The 13,997-nt window shown below is 47.5% G+C and overlaps 1 long non-coding RNA gene across 2 annotated transcripts in view; it reads left to right on the plus strand.

The window, feature by feature from the left end:
- Positions 1–1,322: 1,322 nt before the first annotated feature.
- The window catches only part of LOC135385278 (uncharacterized), a 28,141-nt gene continuing 15,466 nt past the window's right edge, over positions 1,323–13,997 (plus strand). For both annotated transcript variants that reach the window (XR_010420382.1, XR_010420383.1), the window contains exon 1: positions 1,323–1,390. This is a non-coding gene — a long non-coding RNA (uncharacterized LOC135385278). The remainder of the gene's footprint in view (positions 1,391–13,997) is intronic.

Consider the following 13,997-nt stretch of genomic DNA (forward strand, 5'->3'; position numbering starts at 1 on the left):
GCATACGCATATACTTATCACCATTTTAGAATCCGGGTACGCTAATGACATCAAACGCAAAAATCGAGAATCCTTTTTCATTTCGAAATTTGCAACGAGCCGCACGGCATCAACGTGTACGGCGGCCCATTACAGTCCTTTATACTATGACTCTATTTATTGTATCATCACTTGTCTGCCATTTTTCACATCATACACGATGATACACAATCAGTAAGACACCAACTCCGCGTTACTTTCCCAGAGTCTGGAAGCTCTTAGCCATCAAGGTGCTGTGTGTCCTCAATCCTTCGCTCTTGAGCCCTAATTCCCCGTACGCATTCTAAAGCTCTTTGTGCCAACTGGCTGCTGTGCCTATTCATGTGATGTTCATTGGTTTCGTCCACGTACAACTCCGACTCGTCTGTATGTCTGTCTGACCTTGTCCAGCCACCTCCTATTGATTGCGTTTTGTTTTTCCTTTTTGTTTTTCATTTTTGTTGATATTTGTATTGCGTTTGTAGTTCTCTTCAGCCTTACCCTTTTCTCTTGAACCATGTGACTTGGTTTTTGATATATGCTTCACCACTTGTAACAGGTCCTCAAACCTGAAGAAGTGCAGCCTACTGCACGAAAGTCTTGTTTTTATGTATATAGTAAACAGTTGATGCTCTTAACCGTCTTTGTTATTAAAAATAAAATGTCAGTTTCAACCTCCGCATCGCTATGTTGGCTGTTCATACTCTGCGCTGCAGGTGGCATTATGTGTTTGTACCATGTAACGGGTCTTATCCAGCGAATGCATGCGGTAATTGTACCTAGTAGACATGGTCAGCTGCATGCTACAGCTATTTCGGGAACTTTAGCCCCTGGATTCGTTGACGGATTTGATAAATCCGGATTTAAAACTGGATTTGATTTAGGACACCAAAAACAAATCCGGATTTAAAATGATTTGATTTGTCGCGTCATGTTTAAATCCGGACTTGATTTGTATTTGATTTGCGGTGTTCCAAAAACATAGATTTGATTTAAATCCGATTTGACTCGTTAAATCCGCAACACTGATATATATATATATTTGTCGCGAATCTATACCAGCAACTTACTCGCTTTTTAACCATTCTTTCAGTGTGTTCTTGGTTCCCCGTTCCTCGTTTCTCTCATCAAAGAGAGTTCATTTCTCCTGCAGCACAAAACTGAAAGGAAGAAAAGGGGAGCAATATTTCTTGCCTCGTCACGCTCTTCGGAAAAATAAGTAAAACATATCTGGAATGTCATTCGTTCGGTGCTCGTAAAAATGAATCGCTTCGCAGCTGCGGTGCGACGTCGCCGCACTCGGTCCCATCTGTGGCTTTTGAAAAGTTGACGAAGCGGCACAATGTGGATACACTTCGCAGATCTCATGCAGGTATGTTGAACACGTTACCGAATGTTGGACCATGAGTCTCGGGAAGCGCCAATATTTGGTATGGAGCCGGACCAGAGACATGTCGTTAATGGCCTTTTGGGCCTCGGAAGTGTAGCATTTGTGGGGAGGGAGAGTTTTACTCTCGCGATGCGTTATCTCCTCTCGTTTGTTTCTTTATTGCGGGCCTCGGCTGGTAAGAAACGTTTCTGCGGGGATTTAGCAAATTAGATGGCCTTCGTGATAGTGGTTCCTAAAACATGATAATCCCGTATTTGTTTGATGTGGCTGGCATCATGTAATCTTTGTTTTGACTTCCTTTACTGTGTCATTTTCGTAGAGCGCTTGCCACCTGCTGAAGCTAAAGGCCTGTTCCGACATATAGCGATTTGCTAAATAGCGCTAGAAAATAGCGCGATATTTTCCTCCTCGCACTGCTCCCAACCGCTAAAAATTAGCGCTTGCCGGAGTTGAGCTCGTGTCAACTTTTGCAGCGCTAATATTAGCATACATTCCTGTCGGCCAATGAGGAGGCCCTTCAGCGATGACGTCGCGGAAGTCGTGGAGTTGTTTTGCTTCCGCATTTCACGGCACGGCGACCGCATTGGAACCGACGAGTCTTCCAAAATCCAAAATGTCTGGTATTTTTTCGTTTAGTCAGTTGATCAAACTTGTTCGTCCGCATGCTGCCGAACTCTGGAGGAGCCATAATGGGAGAGACCGGGAACCACCGAACTTCCACTTCCGCTAGCGCCGCTTTGCAAGTGTGAACCGTCGGATAACAGTGAACGCTGTTTTTGCGCGCCGTTTCGTAACGCTATATTAGCGCGCTGCTATATGTCGGAACAGGCCTTTACTCCCTAGCACTGTTGTGCATAGCGCCTCTACCATATTCACCACTTTTTCAATAGCGGAGTAGCGATCGCGCTACGTCTTAAACTGATAACGGAAAAAGTATTTTCGCTACAAATATGGGTAGCGGCGGATTCTTTCTCCGCTACCGCTTCCGCTACTTTTCATAATATGGAAGACGTGGAGCACAGAGAGAAAAAGTTAGATAGCGATGGAGCAGAATTTCTTTTTGTCATTCCTCTTAATTACTTGTTAATCACGTAGACTGATGTGACGATCTTCCTCAATTTCACTAACTTTGATAAGCGAAGTGTGTGCATACATTTTCTAACTTTTTATACCTCTGTGAAACTTTATACCTCTGTGAAACACACAGAGGTATATACAGGGTTTTTCATCTAAGGTGATAAAAAATTCTAACTGGCGACGTGCTCGCCGGAGGATTGTCGGACTTTCGGCATTTACCTTCTGGAAACATTTGCTATCATTGAGGAGGGCTTTGGACAATTTTTAATTGCGGTAAATTTATTTTTTCCAATTGAACTTTGAAAATTGCCAAGCGAACCTCACTTTTTTTACAGAAATAAGATGTCCTCCAAGGATAACCGCAGACCCAACAAAAGCTATGCACAGTATCGCAACAGAAATAACAAAATAGTAAAAATTACACTTCATCTGCTTGATTTGAAGCGCGCGCGAAATCTGCGTCTAGGCGAGAAAGTGTCCTCGCCTTCATTTGTCTTCGCTTCTTTGTGAGAAGACGGTTGTTTTCTTTTCTTTGTGATAAGTTGGTTGTCACCAGCATGAAGGTCAACGCGGCGCAAAGAAAGGTAAAACAAGAGGCGGGAACACTTCCTCCTCTCCCCGCAAATACGTGCGCTGTTCTTTGCGACAATCAAGCAGGCGGGGCTAAAGCCGAATTTTTACTAATTTTTTAATACTATTTTTATATTGCGATACTGCGCATAGTTTCGGTTGGGTGTGTGGTTATCCGGGGAGGACTTCATATTTCTGTAAAAAAAAAAAGAGGTTCGCTTTGCAATTTTTAAAGTTCAATTGAAAAAAAAAATCCCGGATTTAAAAGTTATCCAAAGCCTTCCTCAATGGTGTCAAAAGTTTCCAGAAGGTAATTGTCGAAAGTCCGGCAATCCTCCGACAAGTACGTAGCCAGTTAGAAAACAACAACGACTTTATTTTCGGCCTTGGAGAGTGGGGAGTTTCATCGCCACAGGCGATACTCTACCCCATTGCTGGATGGAATGGGGGGAACAAAATAACGAGCCCCTTCACAATAACGATCGAAGTCCGATGGTGTCCAGAAATGTCAGAAGAGCTTTGAGCGCAGAGCGTTGCTGGGCTGGATTGGGCCAGGGACCAAGCAATTTCGATAGGGAGAAAGGGCGAGAGTCCAGCTGACGAAGAGACTCGGAGAGTGTGGTTCGGGAAGGTGCGTAGTGAGGGCAATGAAGAAGAATGTGCTCCAGATCCCCAAGAGCACCACAGTGGCAGCAGGTGGGAGAGTCAACTTGCCTCAAGCGGTAACGCCACTGAGCTGTAAAGGCCACATCGAGGCGCATGCGGTGGATTAATGCAGTATCTTGACGAGAGGTGTTTCGTGGCATGCGGAAAGCGAGCGTGGGATCAACTCTGCTCAACATAGAGGGGGGAAGAATGTCGGTTGTCCGTTGGCGGGAAGCCAGGCGTGTCACTAGGCGTCGCAGAATGGAACGGCGGTCTCCTCTCAGCAGAACAATACGGGTCCGTTTCCGATACGAGAGTGCTGCTTCTGCGGCGCTGTCGGCCTGCTCGTTCCCCACGACACCACAGTGGGCTGGAACCCACTGGAGAACTAGCCTGTGGCCTGCGGCGTAGATAGTGTGGTAAGCCATTAGCACGTGTGTGACTAGGGGTGCGCATAGGCCTCGTATGCCGGAATTTTCAACTGCTTGTAGGGCAGATTTGGTGTCTGTAAAGACTGCCCATTCCCGGGGTGGAAAATCAGCGATGTGTTGTAGAAAGAAAAGAATGGCATAGAGTTCCGCAGCTGTGGAGGAGGTTGGATGTGAGAGGCGTCTTCCGTGCACGAAGCCTTCGGATGGAATGACGAAGGCTGAGGCGGACTTGTTGTTTCGGGATGCGCCATCAGTATATGCTGCCGTAAACGTAGAAAACTTCGCGTCTACCAGAGCATGAAAATGGGCTCGGAGGACTTGAGGGGGGACCTGATCTCTTCTTTCCAGAAGGTTTGGGAGGCGTACAAAAGTGGGCGGTACCGGTAGAGACCAGGGGGCTTCCGGCGGTATATAAGAAATATGCCAATAGGGATGAAGCCAGTGAGAGTCGGGCGTGTCCTCTGCGCTACTCGATAGAAGTCGCTTTCAGGGCGGTATCGAATTTTTCTGAGTAGCGGGTGGCGGGGAATGTGAGCACGCAAACGGAGGTAGTGCCGAGCCGTTTCCCGTTCACGGAGAACTTCAATCGGGAGCTCACCAGCTTCAGCCAGTACTTGCCGTGTTTCAGCCATTCTTGAAACTCCGAGGCATCGACGAAGGCTTCGAGCAAACAGGGACCGAAGTGTATTTAATGAAGTTGTTGATATCCTGTGCAGAATAGGAAGGCTGTAAAGCACAGTTACCCTCACCAATGCCGCGTGAACCGCGAGCAGGGAACGCTGATCACAGCCCATCCTGCGCCAGAAAGATGTTGAATTGCGGGGAGCCATCGCTGCACTTTAGTTTCAAGATGTTTAATGTGCCGAGCCCAGCGCAAGTCCGAGTCGATTACCACGCCAAGGAAGCGGTGAAAGCGTACCGGGTCAAGCTTCTTTAAGCCAAGCCAAAGAGGGAAATTGGCCATAGCTTTACGCGTGAAAGGGAGCTCGACACACTTTTCGGGTGAAAGGTCCATCCCGAGCTGCGCGAGGTACGTATGGATATTGTTTAAAGCGAGCTGCAGGCGGCGCTGGAGAGCCGGGCGTGATTTTCCTACTGTCCAAAGGGCGACGTCATCTGCATAGATGGAGAAAGACACTTTGCGAGGAATTACTGATTGTAGGCCGGCCATCACCACGTTAAAGAGTGTCGGGCTGAGAATGCTTCCTTGGGGGACTCCTTGAGGAACAGGATGCTGAGGGCTTTGGCCTTGGGACGTACGGACAGCGACAGTTCGGTCCGTAAGGACGTCCTGGAGCCAGATGAAGAGCCGACCGGATACTCCAAACGAGCGCAAGGCGTGCAGCACACAAATGTGCGAGACGGTATCATATGCGCGCTTGATGTCGAGGAAGACCGATCGGACGATCCGTCGATGGGCTCGAGCATGTTGAACTGTGGAGACTAGGTCGAGAACTGGATCCATGGAGCTTCGATGGCGACGAAATCCAGCCATTTCGTGAGGGAACGCACGTTGTTTTTCAAGCCACCAGTCGAGGCGATGCAGAACCATTCTCTCCATCAGTTTCCCCATACAGCTTGTCAGGCTCACCGGGCGAAAGGAAGATAGGGAATTTGGGGGCTTGCCTGGTTTCAGGATGGGAACAACCAATGCCTCCTTCCATGTATGTGGTAAAGATCCTTGTTGCCAAGACGTATTATAGACATGAAGGAGAGCTTGGAGTGACCGCCCGTCAAGGTTTCGTAGGGCGGCATAGGTGATTTTATCGGGCCCAGGGGACGAGGCGGCGTTCACAAGCTTCAACGCTGCCTTTAGCTCGATTAGTGTGAAGTCGCGGTCCATAACTTCCGGGGGACGGGGCCAGTCGTGGTGAAGTTCAGCCGTCAAACTGTGGACAAAACTGCGGTGTAGGGGCGTGGTCGAGGCAGCCGCCGGAGTCGTTAGTACCACACAGAAGTCCGTCGCAAGCGTGTTTTCGTCTACACGCTGAACGATAGCCAAGGCCGCGAGAGGATTCTTTTGAGGGGGCGCCTCCTTCAGAGATCGGATTGTCCGCCAGATCTTCGTGGCCGGATCAAACGGTGAAAGGTGGTGGCAAAACTTACGCCAACGCTTCCTGTCCTCGTTTTTAAGTTCTCGTGTTACTTTAGCTTTCATCCGGCGGTATTCCACAATGTCCGTAAGTTGCCCTGTCCGACGAGCCGTTCTTTCAGCTCGGCGACGTAATGCTCTAAGGTGATTAATGGCTGGGGAATGGCCGACATGGCCTGTTACCCTTTTAGACATGACCACCGCGTCCTGAATACCGGGGGTAATTGCTTGAGAGAGAGCCTCTGGGGACATACCGGAGTGCACAGATGTTCTGAGGCCCGCACGAAAACGTCTCCAGTTTGTGAAAGAAATCAGTCCAGCAGTAGCTGAGAAGGGCAGTCTGTCGTGAGAAATATATAGAGGAAAATGATCGCTACCTCTAGTGTCAACGTCCGTAGCGCACGACAAGTGGCGAATTATGTCGCTTGAGCACCACGAGAGGTCCAATACATCAAGTGACGTTGGGGATCGCATGTAAGTGGGCTCGCGGTGGTTCAGCAGGCACATGTTATTATTCTCCATTGCCTCCAACAACCTCCTTCCCCTACTATCCGTCCTTCGGCTTCCCCAGGCTTCCCCAGGGGCTTCCGGAGAACCAAGTAAGCGTTCGAAGTCACTCCACGGGACCTGTACCGCGGGACGGATATAGATACTGACGACCGTTAACAGCATGGGGCCAAGGCAGATCCTGCAGGTGACGTAATCATAAGAGCGATGACAAACTGAGCCGATGGGTGCAGCAACGAGGTCATTGCGAACGTATAGCGCTGCTCTGCTCTCAGGGGAATCATGAGAGCGATAGATTCTGTATCCATTAACACGATGTGTACAATCCATGCCGTGTTCGCATATAGCTATGAAAGGGAACTTGTACTGTTGTAGATGTAATTTAAATTCTGGGAGCTTGTTACGCAGGCTTCGAGGATTCCACTGCATAGCCAGGGCCTTTTTATACAATTCCGTCATGCTGATGCGAAGATAATGCCTCCAGTGCCAGAAGCGCTTGAACCTCGGGCAGTTGCGACGCACCAGGAAAAGCAGAGACAATGGCCTTAAGGGCAGCGAGTACCGCTGAGAAGAGTCCCAGAGAAGGCATATATTGAGAGGCTGATGAGGGTAACTGTCGCCTCGAGCGTGCTGGTTCCGTCACACTGGCGTAAGTGTTTGTAATCTGTCTTGATGGACGAGGAGGTGGTGGGTTTGTGATAGGCGTAGCCGCGACTGTGTTCAGCGACCCTCGTTCACCTGGTGCAGATCGAGGGGGTAGTGCAGGAAATTCTTGTGCATCTGTACGAGACGGGACTGTGGCACTAGCATCCCTAGGAGCGTCAGACGGAAGTCGTAGGGTCCGGTCTTGGTGCCTCTTGGTGGCGGCGGTCTTGACAGGACATAAAGAAAATGATGCGGGATGGCTGGATTTGCAGTTAGCCCGTGTAGAATTTTTTATCACGTTAAGTGAAACACGCTGTGTAGCATACTGCATAATATTGGCTACGAAGCTAGTTTCCGTCGTACAATATCAGTTACAAAACTAATGTAAGCATGGTGATCGTACAATTAAAACTATGTTTTGCAGCTCCACTGATCGAATCAGATAAACAAAGGGTGGAGTCTTTTGGAACAAGAATACGAAAATATATCGGAACACAATGAGATATCGCTATAGTCATTCATTTCCCTCCAAACGTACGGCCAACCTTGCTTTAAAGTGTTGGGGGCATTTCTTTGGTAGGCGTCACCATTTGAAAGTTGACTTCACCTAACACTTCCGTGTATTCCGGGCAAGCCGACTTCAAGGAACGCCGAGCGTTGCTGCACTCTTCGTTTCTTCGCTGTTTAGCGTGATTTTTGATGATTTTTTCGCTAGTTTTTGAACGAAACCAGCGTATTCTTTTCGTTGGTGTTGCCATTCTGCAAGGCGCCTTCGCCTCATTATTGAAACGGATTTTGAGGGGCAAGGGAAGCCGTCATGGCCTCATTAATCTAACTTATCACTAAACTAACCAAGTTGATGATGTCCTGGGTTAGTTTAGTGAAGTTAGGTTAGACTAATAGGGGCATGACAGCTTGCTTTGCCCCCAAATCCGCTTCGGTAATGAAGTTGAGAGGGCGAGGCAAGCTGTCACAGCTGCACTAATCTAACCTAACTGATCACTAAACGAAGTTTATGATATCTTAGGTTAGCTTAATGAATTTAGGTTAGATTAATAGGGCCATGGCAGCTCGCCTTGCCCCCAAGTCCGCTTCGATAATAAAGTTGGGAGGGCCGTGGCCGTACCCCACCCGACACGGCTTGGGCATTTCTCAGTAGCCTCAATTGGCGTACTGGATGGAACATATACTACAATACCAATAGTTGCGGGATGTTTGTTAACTGTAGTGGGGGCGAAAACGTTTGTAACGGTGACGAGGATGTGTTTCTGCAATTAATTCGTACGTCTCCAATGAGTCAAACTGCCCGCTAACATTTCTGATATTCCTTGCTAACAAATATTGTGTTTGTAATTCAGGCTATTGTATATGATGAGGTTACCTACCGAGTGGAGTTGTCAAACTGACAGGTTTCCTGTGTTGGTGGAAGAGTGCTACGTAGATACTTTGCAGAGAGCAGGACGCGAACAAATGGAAAAACTTGCTTTTACTTGTTCTCCAATTTCTCACGTTCTCGCAAGATAGATTCGCTTTCTTCTAGCGCTATACGTAAAAATTACTATTGAATTGATAATCGAAACAATGTTTCGTAAACGTACGTCTATATTATCGTATGTTAATCCGGTAGGAACATCGATTGGACGTATATTAGACGTCGCAATGCCTCACAACCACGTCCACCGGATGTGACAAATGTCTCACTGTTACATCCAGAGGATATCCATTTATACAGTTATGGATGAGCTTCCGACGATCCATAGTACATCCATTCCACGTTAGCTGGACATATCCGGATGTCTACTAGACATCCCAAACGTCTTAGACGTGTGGATCTTTCTGGTATGCCCAACAGACGTTTGTGGTTTACTGGGTGTCCTCTGGATGTACCTGCTGGAAATTTGCCACGTCCAGTAGACGTGTTTGTGAGGCATTGCGACGTCTAATATACGTCCATGCGATGTTCCTACCAGATTAATATACTATAATATAGACGTACATTTACGAAACGTTGCTTAGACTATCAGTTCAATAGTAATTTTTACGTATAGCGCTAGAAGAAAGCGAATCTATCTTGCGAGAACGTGAGAAATTGGAGCACAAGTAAAAGCAAATTTTTCCATTTGTTCGCGTGCTGCTCTCTGCAAAGTATCGACGTAGCACTCTTCCACCAACACAGGAAACCTGTCAGTTTGACAGTTCCACTCAGTAGGTAACCTCATCATAGACAATAGCCTGAATTACAAACACAATATTTGTCAGGAAGAAATATAAGAAATGTTAGCGGGCAGTTTGGCTCATCGCAGACGTACATATTAATTGCAGAAACACATCATCGTCACCGTTACAAACGTTTTTGGCCTCCACTACACTTAACAAATATCCCACAACTATCGGTATTTTAGTATATGTTCCATCCAGTACGCCAACAGAAACTGAGAAATGCCCAAGCCGTGTCGGGTGGGGTACGGCCACGGCTATGGCATTTGCGCTCTTCACGCACACAAAATAGCTGAAAAAGTAGATTTGCAATCCGGTCTATATATTGTCGTATGTTAATCCGGTAGGAACATCGATAGGACGTATATTAGACGTCGCAATGCCTCACAAGCACGTCCATTGGATGTGACAAATGTCCAGCTGTTACATCCAGAGGGCATGCATTTATACAGTTATGGATGAGCTTCCGACGATCCATAGTACATCCATTCCACGTTAGCGGATGTCTACTCGACATCCAAAATATCCACGGTGTATCATCCTCTGGATGTCTAATAGACGTGGGTGGTTTACTGGGAACTTGAAAGCACCTAACTTTACAGAGGAGCCACCCCTTCCTATCAAACATTGTGTTTTTTACTTGACTTGCCGCAATTCGGTTATCATTACAGGGACCAGCGACATTTTAGCCCGTATGAAATGTCCGATGCGATTGTCGCGCATGCGCATTAGTTGTAGGACGCGTGATTTCGCCCAAACGACCAGCTCGCTCTCAATCGGCTCGACTGACTGGCATTGGCATCGCGAAGCAATATGGCGGCTGCTTCCAGAAAGTAGAAAAATAGTTGTCGAGTTCTAGAGTTCTAGTGAACGTTACAGTGTGGTTGCCACGTATGTTGACTGTTTCGAACAATGTGTATCATATGCGGGAAGTTGTTGGATGTAACGACATACTGAATTGGGCATTTCAGACGCTTTAACGTCCAATCTCGCCGTGCTGCGTGGGCGTTTGTGCAGCACGGGTGCGTACCATTTCCTGTTATTTTCAGTCAATATGGGGTGCACACGGGCAATATGGGGCTCATATTGCCGAAATTTTTCCAATATTGGTTCAAACTGGGCAATATGTGGCCCATATTGCCCAGTTTCAGCCAATATGGGGGAGATCTTGGCGAAACGGGCCCCATATTGGACCCGTATCGCCAATGACCAGCCAATATGGGTCCAGTATTGTGTGCTGCTTGGGTCATTGTCTCACACAGATAGACCCTTAAAACGGGGCTCATGCTCCTGGAAAACGCGTATTGAACGTATTTTCGTATAGTCAAACGCTTTGTAAGGGAAGTCATCGTGTGTCTATGGAAGAAGGGAAGCAGAGGGAGGCAGCAACATTTAACTCCTAATCCGTGTGAGACCTAAGCTTTGGTGCAGTATGCCAAGACTCGCCAGGGTATTAGCCATGGTGAGAGCAAACACTATACCATATGTTTGATGTTTTCACCTCATGGTAGCCATTATTGTTGACTCGATGTTTGGCCGCTTATCATGGTAGTTACGCTACTTGATCACACTGATCAACCCGTCGACAGGAAGCAGACGGAAGAGTTTGAGGTTGGTATCCGCGGATATCTCGGACAAAATACTACCACTGCAGAAAAATCCTCTTGTGCTTGAAACATACTGACGCGAAAATTATTAAATGCATACGTGCGCTATGTGCGTCAAATTAAGACTTAAATGCCCATCATCTCAAGGTCAAGATCAACGTGAAATAATATATAGTAGCTGGTATAGGTAGTAGTATACTTTATACTGCATGTCAGCGACGTGAGGGAGCTTAAATATTGCACCGTCTCTAGACACGTTCGACAACGAGATACCTACGGTAAGGTGTTGCATAGAGAAGGGTACGGTAGCGGATAAATAGCGGCATGGTATTTACGATACTTTTACTGGTAGCGGTAGCGGTATCTCGTTACTTTTTTTTTTTTCAAAATTGTAGCAATGCTAGTATTGCGTCACTTTCTCTGTGGAGTAGCGAGTAGCGGTAATTCGTTACTTAGTTTTGGTAGCGTGTCCAACACTGCTCCCTAGCGCAGGCCAACCTTTCCTTCCTAATTTTTATATAATAAACATATCCCCCCCCCCCCCAGTGACTGCGTGACTTCGTTATGTCGTCGTTATGTCGTCTCCTTCTTCGTTCGTCTGACACCACGGAATTACAGTGTCAACGACATGATCACGGATGATGTCGATGTGCACGATGCAGTCGTTAACGATTCGGTGGGGACTCTCAAATTCATCGAGAACGATGGAGTAGGCCGTAGGAGTAGGATAGGAGTAGGTACTGCTCGCGACACGGCTGTCTGAAATGGCATGTGAGTCGCATGTGAGTCGCATCTGCAGCCCATATTTCCTTGAGTGCCCTTGAAAATATTGTTCCAATATTGTATTTAGACCCCGCAGGGGGCACCGGCTTCGGCTGGTGTTTGGCGCCACCACGGACCCCGACCGGCCTCGGTGGCTCAGTCGGTAGCGTGTTCGCCTTCTGATCCCGAGATCGCGGGTTCGAACCCGACCGAGGACGCCAACAACTTGGTGGCAGGGTACAAGCTGCTTAGACACGCCGTCTTCCGCGAGGGACGTTAAATACGGGCTGCCGTGTGATGAGCTTTCATCGCACGTTAAAGAACCCTCAGGTGGGCAAAAGCAATTCACAGACCGACCGCTGTGGCGTCGCTCATGATCTCAGTTGTCTCGCGACGTAAACACACAATTGTTACCACGGACCCCTTGCCCCCAGTCCCAAGGTGTCACCGTACCGTGCCGAGGGGATTTAAGGTGAAGTGTAGAAGCCTTGAACGGTGGCGGTCGGGGTCAAGCCCCGGCTGATGGGTTTTCTGAAAACTCCGGGACCTTCCCATACGTATGAGTATGAAGTGCGGGTGACGGTTAGGAATACTCATTTGATGAAACCTGTATGGGAAAATTTTCTTCTTCACCTGAAGATCGTGGGCGCAAAGCGACCACGGACCGAAGTCTTACAAACTGTATCAAAACCAGTTCACCACTAAATACATCGTACTTTCCTCTTCAGACACAGATAAAGACAAAAGCATACCACTTGGAAAGATGTCACCCTTTTTCATTGAAAAAGCGGTGGCATCGCTGTCCAGAAACGTCACTGAAATCAAACGTATACGATGTGGTGATCTGCTCATAAAATGCGCAAGTGCCAAAGATTGCGAACACATCCTCAACACACATGAGCTGATGGGAAAAAGATTTCAGCTTCTCTACACGAAACACTCAAAACTTGCAAGGGCGTCATCTCAGTTTCAGAGCTGATTGACGTACCTGTGGAAGAGATACTGGAAAACTTGAGAGATCAGGATGTCGTAGATGTTCGCAAAATTAAGATCCATAAGAATGGTGAATATATCACAACGAGGAACATCGTGCACACCTTTGATAAACCGACGTTATCTGACAAGTTAAAAGTAGGATATCATTCAGCGGATGTGCGGCCATATATCCCAAATCCGTTGCGCTGTTTTCGCTGCAATAAATATGGACATGCTGCTGATGCATGCCGGGGTTCCCCGTGTTGTGCAAGATGTGGTCATGCAGGCCACGACACAAAGGAGTGCAAGGGGGCCGACCGCTGCGTCAATTGCTCCGGTGAGCACCCCTCATATTCACGAGCTTGTCCGAAGTGGAAATATGAGAAGGAGATTCTACATGTTAAGGTTACTCAAAACTTCAGCTATCCGGAGGCAATAAAAAAAGGTATCACCATATTTCTTTGAAAAATCTTTTGCAGCGACGGTCAAAGGAAAGCCACAAATGGTCACCAAACACACACAGACTGAAACACACATAAGCACAGAGGAAAACATGGGAGTGGAAGATCCACCCCCACTTCACTCACTTCTGTGGCGTCACCGTCATCGACGCCACTGCTGTCATCGCCATCCATGGAAATGACTTCTATGGAATGCGATGACGATGCAAGTTCGCAAGGCTCATTGGCGAGCGCGAGCTCCCAGTCTAAAAGACAGACTATACACGTAGTCTATCTGGGAGTGGCTCACTCCCCGATATATAGCCTAAGGAACTAGCGGCTGCTCAGAAGAAAACCCCGAGACAGCCCATAATGCCCCCAAAGAAAAAATAATGAAACTTTGCTTGAACAGTACACTCCTCTCCATAATGCAGACACGTCTTGTATACATCACTCTGATGTTCTTCATTATGGCTATCGTACAGTCGAATTGTCGAGGGCTTTTCACGAATCTCGATGACATCAACGATCTTTCAGACAGGTATGATGCATTTTGTGTTGCGTTACAAGAAACATACCTGAATCACCAACAGACACACACTCTCAGGCGGTGGAACCTGT

The sequence above is a fragment of the Ornithodoros turicata genome, chromosome 2 (assembly GCF_037126465.1).
Source record: "Ornithodoros turicata isolate Travis chromosome 2, ASM3712646v1, whole genome shotgun sequence".
NCBI lineage: Eukaryota > Metazoa > Arthropoda > Arachnida > Ixodida > Argasidae > Ornithodoros > Ornithodoros turicata.